Here is a 13,908-nt window from a genome sequence, read left to right on the forward strand (position 1 = left end):
ATTTCTTCTTCCAATCTGATATACCCTGGAGAGAAAGATCCAGGACATCCCCACTGAAGAAAAAGCCCTCCCAGGGCCAGGATCACCACGCCCCCAGATGGAAGGTGCCAGGCTCTGTGCAGAAGGGTGACAGGACTGATGCTCTTGGAGGTATTTTTCCAGGAAGAGGCAGAATGGGAGGTCTCTCATGGGACCAACACTGACTTTACAAGCTCCCAGCACAGAGCAGGCCTTATGGCTTACAACCAATAAATGCTTACTGAATGAATAAGGCAGCCGACCTGCCGGCTGGGGACCGGGGCATCCTGAACTGAAGAAGGAACAGAGAAACTGGACCTGTGAGTTTGCACTCATTGTCAAGGTGTCCACGAAACCAGCAAGCCCTGCAGTGGGAGAAATGTGTCCCTGACTATCGGAGGTATCTGATCTGGTATTTGGGATAGAAAGGTGACCTTTCCAGAATCTTTATATAAAGTCTTAAAATTTGAACTGAAGCCACTGAATACAGGTCTTCTCTTCCTCTCTCTCTCCCTCCCTAAGTTAAATAGAAATAGACCACAGAACAAATTTATATAAACAGTTCTTTGTTCACACTCTTACTAACTGAAATTATCTCATTTATTGTTTATTGTCAGTCACTCCCACTTAAATGGAAATTCTTTAAGGCCAGGACTCTGGTCCATTTTCATTTACCACGCCCTCTCCAGCATGCAGAACAGTACTGCTCAATATTTTTTCACTGGGCTTATAATTACAGAATTATATTATAATATATATAATATTCAAGATGTCCCATGGAAAAAATACACTGAAAGACTGTTACAAACGTCTGGTGAAGAGTTAAGGTAAGTACCAAGATCCCAGCTTGCTCACTTCTATTTCACTGGAAGTGTTTTTGAAGAACTTTGCAATAATTACTGTCACAAGCCCAACATAATATCTTTATTTATTTCTTCTCAAAGTCACAGGAACTCTTCCCAAGCCTGGTTATCATCCAATGTCTCATTTAAAAATACTGAAACTTTGCTCTGAATCTTTTCCTTTATTCATGACTAGCAATGTCTGATAGAGCTATACTGCAATCTCATACTTGGCCAGCAGGTGTCATTGTCTAACAATGCTACTTCTTGTGAAAGCTACGGCAGTTTAAAGCCAAAGAATGTGAAATGAATCAATGTACTAATTAATGGATGCTATGAGGTCAAAATTCTGTAACATAAAAACCACTCTACTTCACCTACTCCACTTTACCCCGTGAGATAAGTATATCTTATGCTAGGGATGCATCACGGGTTTAAATTTTATTAAGATGCCTTCATATTCTTTCTGTTCTGGTGGATCTTGCTACAATTACGTGTTATGGATCCCAAACTTTTCTAGGAAACTTTATTTTAGAACTCCCCAAACCGGCCGGGTGCAGTGGCTCACGCCTGTAATCCTAGCACTCTGGGAGGCTGAGGCAGGAGGATCGATCGAGGTCAGGAGTTCAAGACCAGCCTGAGCAAGAGCAAGACCCCCGTCTCTACTAAAAAAAAAAAAAAAATAGAAAGAAATTAGCTGGACAACTAAAAATATATAGAAAAAATTAGCCGGACATGGTGGCGCATGCCTGTAGTCCCAGCTACTTGGGAGGCTGAGGCACAAGGATTGCTTAAGCCCAGGAGTTTGAGGTTGCTGTGAGCTAGGCTGGCGCCATGGCACTCTAGCCAGGGCAAAAGCGCGAGACTCTGTCTCCAAAAAAAATCACCGAAGAACTCCCCAAACTCTTTGATTTCATGCTAACACAATGCCCTGCACATGTTTTGCTCAATTAATGGTTCTTGAATGATTGCTCCCCCTCCCCAAATACAGATAAGAAAACTGAAATCTCAGAAAGATTAAGTAACTTATTCAAGGTCACACAGCTGGTGAATGGCAGAAGTGGGGTTTGCATTAGGTTTGTCTAATTCCAAATCCTTTGCCAGTTCACTCCAATCAGCAAAAGGGACTCAAAGAAGATGGGAGCCCCTGACACTTGTGAGGGCGGCAGGATTCTGCTCTAAGGCCGAAAGGGTGTCCAAGACATCTGTACACAGGCTCAGAACAATCGTCAGAAAAAGTACCTGATGCTAATTTGCTATCTAACAATTTCTCATCATTTTCCTGAGACAGATTAAAGAGGTGAGCAAATCGTACTGATGCAAGTGATACAATGTCTGTGGGGGTAGGGATAGAGTTGGACAGTTTGGGAGGGGCACCACTGGGACCCCAGAGCCACCCACTCCCTGTGCACCTCCGTGGAACACAGATACTTGGTTTAAGACTCAAGTCAGTCTTCAAATTCCTGGAGAGTGTTTACCAGCTAATGTTACAATGTTGCAAGATTATGTATCTTCTTAACAAACACTAGCACCAGCACTGATACAGTGATCCTGTGCCCTTCTCACAGTCTGGCCTCCAGGATTGCTCGCCACTGCTCCATGCCTCTGCGGTCACTACTGCATGACCAGCTTTCCATCATCTCGCCTACCTGCCCAGTGTCCTGCAGGAGAGGAAGGTTCACTCCCCAGGGGTTCCTCTGGGAAACTTAGGTCAGTGGGATCTAATTACCCAACTGGATCAGAGCTGAGATTTCAAGATTAATGCTGAAGGGGGGTGGGGTGGGGTGGGGGTCCTGAAGACTTTTAATTGGGAGCTGTCTCTTTCAGGGCACTCACATCTAAAGGTGAGGTCTTTAGCTCCAAAGTAGCCCTTGCCACTTGAATTCCAGGAAGTGTGCCCCAGTCTGCCCTGGAAGCTCTCCCCCAGGACAAGAGGCGATGGCTGGAGGAGTTGCCCTTACGAAAGCCCACAGCACCATGACCCAGGCCCTGTGGCTGCAGCACCAGCCCCATAAAAGGATGGCACCTGATAGGGGACACACACTTCCTGAATAACACACCCAACAGGCCTGCTCTTCCAAGGGGGAGAGATGAGCCTAGTGGAGGGACCTGTGAGTTTCATCAGTGAGACTGCCCTGGAGTGCACCAGGAACCGGGAAAAACCTACTGCTGTCCCAGGAGCTCTCACAGGTCTCCGAAGTGCCCTTGCATGAATAGTAGTTCTCAAACTGCAGAGCAGCTGGAGGGAGCCATGTGCTCTTTTAAATTGGAGGCTCCCCTAGGTTGCTGACAGTGGCTGCCCATCTGAGCAGGGTGGCTTTGACGTTCCTAGGTAACTTGAACCTAGAAAGTCAGAATGCCCCTTCAGACTCCCCTGCCCGTGGCAGTCAGTTGAGCCTCTATTTTTATTCTGGGTTCAAAACAAAGCTAAACTGATTTTCAGCGCAGTGAGATGAGAAGACATCAAACTTTGGGATCTAACAGTCCAGTTGGGTTCCAAACTCTGCTACCCCAGGCGTCTGGCCACTGACTGCTTTCGCACCTTTACAGTAACACAAGTCCTGCCCTGGTTAGGGTTATGGGAAAGATTAAATAACTAGGGAAGCCACATTGCTCACTACAGCTTCTCCAGTAATGCTAATTCCCCACCCCTCGCAGTGGACACTACACACAGTGAGGAGTGGGGAATGTAAGGGGAATGTAAGGAGGTTTTGCTCTTAAAACAGTAATTTCTCTACAATCTTCCCCGTCCCAGCGACTGCTCTGTCGGGGGCAGGCGGAGGAAAATCCCTTTGATGAGCCAGAGCCACAGGACACTCGGATGAGGACGTCCTCACGGGCGGGGACCGGCCGGCACTCACTCATCCGTCCCAAACCTGCGGGAGCACCCAGCCGTGAGCGCCCTTCCGGGTGCAGGTAGTGTTGCGGGGGGCTCCGCAGCGCCCACCGCCCGCCCGTGCCCCGCACGTGCGGGCTTCCGACCGCTGAGCATTTCGGACGGGGCAAGCGACGCCTTGCTCCTGAGGCTACCGAACAACCCCGTCTCCCCAAAGATTTGTTTTAATTAGTGAGGCCCCACCCCTTCTCCCAGGCCCGCACCGCTGCGGCCCCCCAGGGTTGCAACCCTGACCCCTCGCCGGGCGTTTCCCAAACAGGCCGCCCGCGGGACCCAAGCGTTAGACGGCAACGCCCAGGCCGTCGGCCCCGACAGCAGGGCCGGAAGCGCAGCCGCGGCCTCGGGCGCCCCAGGCGGCCTCCGGGAGAGCAGAGGGCGGCGCCGGGCAGAGCTGGGCGGGCGGCGGGGACGGCCGAGCGAGCGCGGGTCACGTGACGCGCCGCAGCCCCCGCCCGCCGGGGATGCCGGCCCGGCCCAGCTCCGCGCTCCGCGCGCCCGCGAGGCCGAGGAGGGGCGGGGCCTGGGGAGGGCGGGGCCGGGACGTGGGTGGGGCGGGGCGAGGCCGGGGCCGGGCCGGGGGCGGGGGCGAGGAGGGGAGGGCAGGCTGGCCCCGCCCACCGCACTCTGTGGGTTTTTTTTTTTTTTTTTTTCTTCCACTTTAAAGCCGTCGGATGCTTTTTTCTCCGCGCACAAGTCGCGCTGGGCAGCCCGCGCGCTCTCAGAAGGAACCAGGCTCCAGGCGCTGGCGCCGGGGCCGCGGGGAGGAGGCGACTTCGCTCCCTGCGGCGGGCGCGGCCGGGGCGCCCGAGCGTCCTCGGCCGGAGACGGCGGCAGCGGCGGCGGCCTTCCCGGGCGCGGTAGGCAGCTCCGGGCACCTGGGACCCGGCGGGTGGGGGTCCGGACCGGGTGGACGCGGGGCAGGCGGAGGGGACGCGGGCATAGCGGCACGGGGGACCGAGTGGGTGGCGGGAGTCCGGGCCCCGGGGACCGGAGAAGGGTCTGGGCTGGGGACCCAGCAGTGGGCGCGGGGAGTGCGGCCCCTCCCGCTGCGGCTCCGGGAGCCCGTCCCCCGCCGCGGGTCCCGGGAGAGGGGCCGGGCGCCGCCCAGCGCTGCGGCCGCTGCAGGCGCCGGCGGGTCCTGGTGCTCCCGGGTCCCACCTGCGGGGGCGAGACGGGGCGGGAGTCGGGGCGGCCGCGAGGACCGTCGTGCCCGGAGTTGAGCCTCGGCGGCTGCAGACCCTCGGAGGGAGCCTGGGGCGCTCCGCGGCCCCGCCGACTTTCTGGTGCCCGGGCGCTCCGGGGCCTCTGTCCCCGAGACTGTCCCCGCGGCCGAGGCTGGGACATCGACCCGCCATTCCCCCTCACGGGGGCAGAGCGACCCCGCTCCGCAAAGTTAGTTTCGCTTTTCCCGCCGGTTCGGGTCAGGATTTGCAGAGCGGCCCGACTGGCCCCCTCGGGCCTCCCCACCCGGCCTGCAGCGCCTCCCCCAGGGAGCCCGCCGGGCGACAACCCGGGCGGCGCCGCCCTCCCCGCCGCCCCGGAGCCGCCGCGGCTTCTCCCAGCAACGAAGGGAGAGCCCGAGTGTTAGGTCAGGAAATCGATTAAAACAGAAAAACAAGAGCGCCTGGCCCGTCGGTGGAACCATGGGATGGGTCACCCCGCGCCCCGGGTGTGTGCAGGGACTTGGTAACTGTCCTGTTAAGTGATGGATCGGAGGGCAAAGTCTCCCACTGATGACGGCTCCGTGGGCCGCCGCTGGTCTCCCAAGAAGGGGTGTGTGACAGTGTGTGACAGTGTGTGTATCTTTGTGAATGTGTCCGTGTATATGAGTGTGTTTTTGTGCGTTCATGTGGGTGTGTGGAAGTGAATGTGTCTGTCTCTTTGAGTGTGTTGTCCTGTCCGTGGTAACTGGGCAGTGGGGCCACTGGTTCCTGAGAATTGCTTGACTTGACTTCTTTGCTTGGTCCTTGCAAGTGGGCTGTGGGGACCACCAGCCCCGCACTAGGGCCGCTCCTGCTGGTGCCAGCTGAGAGTGCAGGCTCTTTCTTCCTCTCTCCTTTTCTCTGAAAATGAACTATACAGTTTGGGGGTGAGTTGGCAGGGGCTGCTTCCTGAGTGAGTAATATTTAATTAAATACTCCAGCCCATAGCATCAGAAACTGGTCATGAGTTGAGTTTTAACAGGTGTTTGTGGTAAAAATGCCATCCCTGGTGACTAAGGTTCGGTGTCCTTGGAAGAATTTTCTCTCCAGGGGGTAGGACGGTTGGGGGTGGGGGCTGGGCCCACAACTTCATCCCTAGCTGTTGGGTGCAAGGAGAGCACGGGGAAGGGGGCAAGGGGAGCTCCTCCTCCTCTGCCCGTCTTTTCCTAACGCTTCTGCTTCCCTCTGAGTGGTGGACGGTGCTAGATTGGTGGCACAGGTAGCCTCCATCCTGGTGAGGAATCTCGGAGTGAGGGAAGCCCTGACTTACTTACAGGGCGTTTTTCTAGGCCAGCAGAGGCCCAGAGAGCATGGCTGACTTACCCAAATTGCACAGCCAGGGCTATGCACCAAGACTCCCAAGTCCTGGCTGTTGCTGTTGGTTACTGTCCCCAGCTCTGAGGTCATAGGCCAGGCACTTTGTGTCTCCCCAGCTGTGAAGTGATGGGCTGGATTAGATCATTTTAAGCACTCCTCCTGTCCTCTTACTGCCTTTTTCTTCTGCAGGGAGCACTTTATCCAGTAGATGGAGTGAGTGTGTGTATGTGTCTGTGTGTGTGTGTGTGTGTGTTTGCCCAAGGGGAGGTGTGGAGTCACCTAAGGCAATAACTTTGCAAGTCTTTCCTTCCCAGCCTGGCTACTGCCCTAGCAGCAGAGAAAACAAAAAAGTGGTACCACGTTAGGCCCAGTGGCTCTGACAGCCCCGAGCAGGGGGCCAGGCTTGGTGTGGGCTTCAGGGAGGTTGAGCCCTAAGGAGAGTCAGTGGATTTCAGGGCTCTTAGGAAGGAGTGGTCCTGCCTGGGGCCCTGAGTGATGTCACTTGGAGCTGGGTGAGGCTGTTTCTTAGGCTGCTCCAGTAAAGCTGGATCCACCCTTCAGCGGGTTCCTTGGGGCTGCGGCATCAAACTCACCCCCTTGGAATCAGCACAGATGTGTAATTTCCCCAACAGAGCTGGGGAGCGGGGCGGGGGCCCAGTGGAGGCCAGCGCTGCCCCCACCCCCAGCAGACGTGCTGTGCTCTCTTGTGCCTGCTCCTTCCTTGCACCTACCCCTCCTCCTGGGTGGGTGGAAACTTGCCTGCAGACGCATTTTCAAATTTAGCAGAACCTCAGATTCTTACGGTGTTCATGAGTATAGTCTGGGTATCTTGCACCAATTCTTCTCAAGAAATAGGTTGCGGCTGGTGTGTGTGAATCGATGTATCTTTTTGTTCTGAAAAGTTTTATCAGACAAAAGCACAAAGGCAGGTAAAGGTGTGCCTCAGTCTGCCTTGGGGTGCATAATACGTTCCTCCCCCTAAACCTAGATCGATGAAATCCAGACTTAAAGGGACTCTGATTTTGGACTTTCAATGGAGTGCTGTACCCTCTGTCAGCTATCTGATAGCATCCTTCCCAATGTAAAGTTCCATTCGTAGCCAGGTGCCACGCACTGTGCTGCTAAGTGCTTTAGGGGTATGACCTTGTTTGAGTCCTAATCGTAATAATAGTGGGAAACAGTCTCACGGTGCATGCTAGTCCCCAGCTCTGATCTGAGTCCTTGACACAGTAACTCTTGAACACATCCTAAGAACCCTGGGAAGCAGGTTCTCCCTCCATCCGCATTCTCCTGTGGCTCAGAACAGGCAGGTGACTTGGCCAAGGTCTTGCTACTGCTAAGTGGTGAACCCAAAACTCTAGTCCAGATTTGGTACCCAAGCCCTTAACCAGCACAGTTTGCCACCTCCGCTGCCTCAGCCTTTCCTTTAAGAAACGTGTCTTAATGTTTTTAATGAACATTTTTTATTATTATGGAAAATATCAACTTTTCTACCAAAGTAGAAAGGAGTATAATGAGCCTCCAGGTTTCCACACCAGTTTCCAATGTCAATGCACACATGCATGCACGCACACTTCCTACATATGTGTGTACGCACACACACTCACGTCCGTACACATGCACACACACTTTGGATTATTTCGAAGCAAATACAACATGTTGGGTCATCTGGAGCTACTTCCTAAGAAGCAGTTAAGGGAAGACTCAAGCGTCAAAGGGGTTGACTGTTACTCTGCGTGGGGGCAAGAGTCAGGTAGCATGTCCTCTCTGCCTGGGGCCGCTCTGACCAAGGCAGGCTGGCGAGACTCAGGGGCTCATTGGGGGATCTGGCTTGTTTCCACCCCCTGAGACTTTGAGACGCTTGTTGCTTGTTTTGTGTTTCAAAGGTTCTGTTTATTGCCCAACATTAAAAATAAATGAGTCCGATGGTCATGAGACAAACCACATCAACAGCAGGCCTGGCTCTGCGGACCTCCCCTGGAGATGGGGAAGAGAACCCACCACGGCACAGCCCGGCGCTGCCTGCCGTCGAGGTCTGGCCTTGTGCAACGCAGGCGTGGGATTTGTGGCCGGGCTGGGCGTTAGGATGTGAGAATGGTTTGTCAACAAATGTTTGCTCGGACCTAAACCCAAGCCCAACCCTCTCGAATTTACTGTACAGGCGACAGTGGAGGAGTCCGGGAACCTCTGCCACCCACGGGCACCTTTTGGAAAACAGGGAGGCAGTGGGTGGTTTGGGCCCAAGATGAAAGGGTTGGGATGTGAACCCCACACCTGGGAAAGGACTGCTAAGTGGGAATATGGGACTCCAGGGTTGGAAGGACCACCTGTGACAAGGTCTCAACAGGTGCCCCAGTTGTGAACATCCCTTGCCAGACAGGCTGCATGTGGCTCTGATGGTTAAAAACCCATCCTGGCACGGTACCCGTCTGTTTCTTCCACTTGTGGTCTGGTCTCACCCTTTCTGAGGGGCAAGGTATCTTTTCCATGGGTCACCCCACCTTAGAGGTGAGGCTTACAAAGTGTGACTCACGAGGTGATGTGCTACACTCCAAAAGAACTACTTGAGTTTTCTAATCTGTACAAGCAGACGTCCAGGGAGCACGTATGGGGACAGATATTAAGGGTGTGGGAGAAGGGTGGGAAGAACGTAAAGTTGGATCAGGCTGGACTTACTGATAGGGGCCCACTAAGCAGTGAGTCTACATTTAATGCTGCAGCTCAGGGACTTAAGAAGGAAACTCACTGGCTGGTTGGTTGCTGAAACGTAGATTAATCAACGGCTCACAGTGAGTGAGTTGGGGTTGCTGGATCCCTTTGGTTTAATGCGGAGGAAGGGATGCAAAGGCTTAGGGAGATCGGAATGCTGGAGCGGAGTTGTCGCTTAGACTACTCACCCACGGGGAGGGTCTGGCAGACACACTTTTCACCAGTACTGTGAGAAATAGATTTGTGAGGGGAGCCTGGCATCGCTGAAGAGCTCTGTGATTGGTCTACCTGTAGGCTGGCTCTTACAGTAGATGCTGCAGTCACACAATTGGAAAACATAAATGCAAAGGGAATAATTGGATCCCGGGGAGGCAGGGCCAAGTGGCAGCTCAACCGCCAAGGCAGGGTGGGCGTGGTTACCATGATGGACAGCAGAGGCAGAGTGGCGTCAGAACGGTCTGTCCACCTTGGTGTCCCAGAAGTGAAATAGATAGGGAACATACTGAATTCTTACCTGATCTATATAAGCAGAACACTTTCAGGTCAAGTGAACAAAAGCCTAACTTGAATCATAAAACCAGAGAATCACGGCCCCTCCCTCAAACTCCCAGACCTGAGCCAGTTTACACACCTAAGCCCCCGAATGAAGGGAGGCTGGGTTCCCTTGAAGAAGGACCCTGGTGCACTTCTGAAAATTTATGCTGTTCATCTTACCCCCTTCCCTGAAGGAACCTATGGACTTTCACGAGGGTAACTGTGCACTGGGGAAGGGAAAAATCCGACCTTTGGGGGACTACTGGACGCTGGCTCTGAACTGGCATCGATTCCAGGAGACTCGGAACATCACTGTGGCCTCCAGTCAGAGCAGGGGCTCACGGAGGTCAGGTGAGCAATGGAGTTTTAGCTCAGGTCCAACTCACAGTGGGTCCAGTGGGTCTCCGAATCGATTCTGTGGTTATTTGCCTGGTTCCAGAATGCATGGTTGGAATACTTAGCAGCTGTCCCCGCACTGGTTCCCTGACCATTTTGGTGGGAAAGGCCAAATGTGAGCCATTAGAGCTGCCTCTATGTAGGAAATAGTAGATCACAAGCAACATCGCGTACCTGGAGGGACTGCAGAGATGAGCGCCACCATCAAGGGCTTGAGTGATGTGGGAGTGGTGATCCCACCACACCCCACTCTGCTGTCCTGTCTGGCCTGTGCAGAAGGCAGTGGACTGTCGTAAGCTTAACTGAGTGGTGACTCCCATTTTTTTTGCAGCTGTTATACGAGATGTGGTTTCATTGTGTGGGCAAATTAACACATGTCCTGATACCTGGAACACAGCTATTGATCTAGCAAATACCTTGTCTCCGTACCTGTCTATAAGGCCCACCAGAAGCCGTTTGCTTTCAGCTAACAAGGCTAGCGGTACACCTTCACTGTTCCCCCTCGAGGGATAGCCCCTCTCCAGCACTCTGTCATAATCACCTTTCTCTTCCACAAGAAGTCACACGGGGGTCCATGACACTGATGACATTATGCTGATTGGACTTAGTGAGCAAGAAGTAGCAACCACTCTGGACTTACTCCTAAGGAATTTGCATGCCAAAGGGTGGGAAATAACTTACACTGGAAATTCAGGGGCCTTCTACTTCAGTGAAATTTCTGGGGGCCCAGTGGTGTGGGGCAAGGCCCTGCCATCACCTGCGGGTAACTACTCTCCTTTTAAGAGGCAGCGCTCGGCCTGCTGCTGGCCTAGAAACTAAATGTTAGACCACGGCCACCAAGTTACCTGCAGCCTGACTGCCCATCACGAACTGGGTATCGTCCGACCCTTCAGGCTGTAAAGTGGGGTGCGCATAGTGGCACTCCACCGTCAGATGGAAGCGGTGTGTGCGTGCTTGGGCCTGACCTGGCCCTGGAGGCACACATAAGTTATGTGAACACGTGGCCCAAATGCCCATGGTCCCCACTCCTGCTACGCTGCCTTCTCTCCCCCAGCCTGCACCTCTGGCCCCTCGGGGAGTGTCCTGTGGTCAGGAGACGGAGCAGAGAAGGTGTGGGCCTGCCTCACAGGTGGCTGGGTACCACAGCACTGCAGCCCCTTTCTGGGACATCCCGCAAGGACAGTGGCGAAGGGAAGTCCTTCTGGGCAGAGCTCTGGGCAGTGCAGCTGGTTGAATACTTTGCTTGGGAGGAGAAGTGGCCAATGAGCAATTCCGTACCGATTCACGGCTGTGCCAGTGGTTTAGCTAGAAGGTCAGGGACTTGGAAGGAACATGACTGGAAGATTGGTGACAAAGAAATTTAGAGAAGAGGTATGTGGATAGACCTCTCTGAGTGGGCAAAGAATGTGAAGATACCTGTGTCCCATGTAAGCGCTCACCAAAGGGTGATCTCAGCCATGGGGGACTAACAGGTGGACAGGGTGGCCTGTGGCATGGATACTAGTCACCCCTGTCATCGCCCAATGGACTCATGGACAGACGGGCTGTGGGGGCAGGGATGGAGGTTATGCATGGGCTCAGAGACATAGACTCCCACTCCCCCAGGCTGACCTAGCTGTGGCCACCACTGTTGCACAGTCTGCCAGCAGCAGGGACTGACACTGAGCCTCTGGTGTGGCACCGTTCCCTGGGGCACCCAGCTAGGTACCTGGTGGCAGGTTGATTACATTGGGCCGCTTCCCTCCTGAAAGGGGCAGGATTTTGTCCTTACTAGAGTAGACACTGACTCTGGATGTGGATTTGCCTGCCCTGCATGCAATGCTTTTGCCAAAACTACCATCCGAGGACTTACCGACGTCCTCACCCACCGTCTCGGTGTTCCGCACACATTGCTCCGACCGTGGGTCTCACTTCACAGCAAAAGACGTGCGGCTGCGGGCTCGCGCTTGCAGGATTGGCCGAGCGTGCTGTGTCCCCAGCATCCTGCAGCAGCTGGCCTGATAGAACAGTGGAATGGGCGTTTGAAGTTGCAGTTTCAGTGCCAGCTAGGTGGCAATGTCTTGCATGGCTGGGGCAGGGCTCTTCAGAAGGCTGTGTGTGCTCTATTTCTCCCATCGCCAGGATTCCCGGGCCCAGGAATCAAGGGTGAAAATGGGAGTGGCACCATCACCATCATTTCTAGTGACCCACGAGCAAAATCTTTGCTTTCTGTTCCCATGCTGGCCTGGAGGTCTTGCTTCCAGGGGGAGGAGACACAACAATGGTTCCGTCGAACTGGAGGTTAAGATTGCTACCGGGCCACTATGGGCTCCTCATGCCTCCACGTCAGCAGGCTAAGAGGGCGTGGTGGCGTCGGCTGGGGTTATTGATCTGGACCGCCAAGGGGGAATTGGACTCCTGCTCTGCAGTGGAGGTAAGGAAGGGTATGTCTGAAACACAGGTGGTCCCTTAGGGTATCTGTCCCCAACCCCCTGGCCAAGGCCTGGTACCAGACTGTGGCCTGTTAGGAACCGGGCCTCCCATCACCACCTGAGCTCTGCCCCCCACAATCCCTCCACCCCGTCTGTGGAAAAATTGCCTTCCATGAAACCGGTCCCCAGTGCCAAGGTTGGGAACTGCTGCCTTAGGGCACCTCTTAGTATTACCTGCCCTGCGAGTAAGTCAGTGGGAAGTGACAACAGTCCAATCCAGGCAGGACTGCGAATGACTCAGCTTCTTCAGGAGTGAGCGTTTGGGTCACTCTGCCACATGGAGAACCACAGCCAGCTGAAGTGCCTGCCACAGGCGAGGGGAACGCAGAGCGGGTAGTACAAGAGGGTGTTAGAAGTCCCGGCTGCAGCCCCGTGACCAGTTACAGAAACAAGGGCCGCGATTGCCACAAATGTGCCCTCCTGTTTGCTCGGGGTATGATTGTGTGCACATACACACAGTAGGCAGATATGTCTGTGCTTTCTTCCTCCTCTTACTCCTTATCGTATAACATGTGTTGAGTTTACATCAGTATTTAAGTATTAACTTTACGTTACAATCTGTAAATTCTTGGTTGTATGCAGGACAGCATATGCTAGGTGGAAGTATGATGCTGTTGTTATCTTTATTTGGCAATTAAATATGGTTTAAGGAGATGCCTGTGGGTACCAGGCTGACAAGGGGAGGACGCATGATCGATTTTGGTGTCAGTTGGGCTGGATTAAGGGATACCCTGACGGCCGGCAGAGTGTTAATTATCGCCAGTGATCAGCGCACACAGCCCATCCCTCTTCTGCTGAACAGGACACCCAGCTAGCTTGACATGGGATTAGAACTATAGGGCTGCCCAGGAGTGTCTGTGAGCGTGTTTTAGGATAGAGTGGCGTTTGGGTCAGAGGACCGAGTGGGGAAGATCCACCTTCGATGTGTGTGGGCACCATCCCATCAGCTGGGGGCCTGGGTAGAACAAAACAGGCAGAGAAAAGGCAATTTCCTCTCTCGCTCCTGGAGCTGGAACATTCTTCTTCTCCTGCACTTGGGCATCAGAACTCCAGGCTCGCTGGCCTTTGGACTCCAGAACTGACACCAGCAGCCGCCCAGACTGTCAGGCCTTCAGCTTCAGTCTGAGAATTACACTGTCGGCTGTCCCGGTCCTGAGGCTTTTGAGCTTGGCCTGAGCCGCACCACCAGCACCCCAGGGTCTCCAGCTTGCAGGCGGCCTGTTGTGGGACTTCTTGGCCTCCATAATCATGGGAGCCGAGTCCCCCAATAAATCCTCTCTCATTTATCTCTCTCTGTGTGTATCCTACCCATCTGCCACTCCGGAGAAGCCTGATAAGACAGTCTGGAGGCTGTTAGACTCTGGCAGGGAGGAGGCTGAGCTGGAAGGCCTCGGAGGCCGTGGTCCCCAGCCCACCCTGCCAGTCGGGATGGAAGCTGGTGGCATTGCCAAGGTAGAGTGGGCGAGTTTGGTAACTAGCTATATGTGAGGCATAAAGAAGGCTGGATAATTACAAGTGTCTCC

The 13,908-nt window shown here is 54.1% G+C and overlaps 1 protein-coding gene across 1 annotated transcript in view; it reads left to right on the forward strand.

The window, feature by feature from the left end:
* Window positions 1-4,487: 4,487 nt before the first annotated feature.
* Window positions 4,488-13,908, forward strand: part of SPSB1 (splA/ryanodine receptor domain and SOCS box containing 1) — a 65,961-nt gene continuing 56,540 nt past the window's right edge. Inside the window, exon 1 of the mRNA XM_069477317.1 lies at window positions 4,488-4,613. The gene's annotated coding sequence lies outside the window, so the exon portion shown is untranslated. The remainder of the gene's footprint in view (window positions 4,614-13,908) is intronic.

This window comes from Eulemur rufifrons, chromosome 8 (genome assembly GCF_041146395.1).
Source record: "Eulemur rufifrons isolate Redbay chromosome 8, OSU_ERuf_1, whole genome shotgun sequence".
NCBI classification, from domain to species: domain Eukaryota; kingdom Metazoa; phylum Chordata; class Mammalia; order Primates; family Lemuridae; genus Eulemur; species Eulemur rufifrons.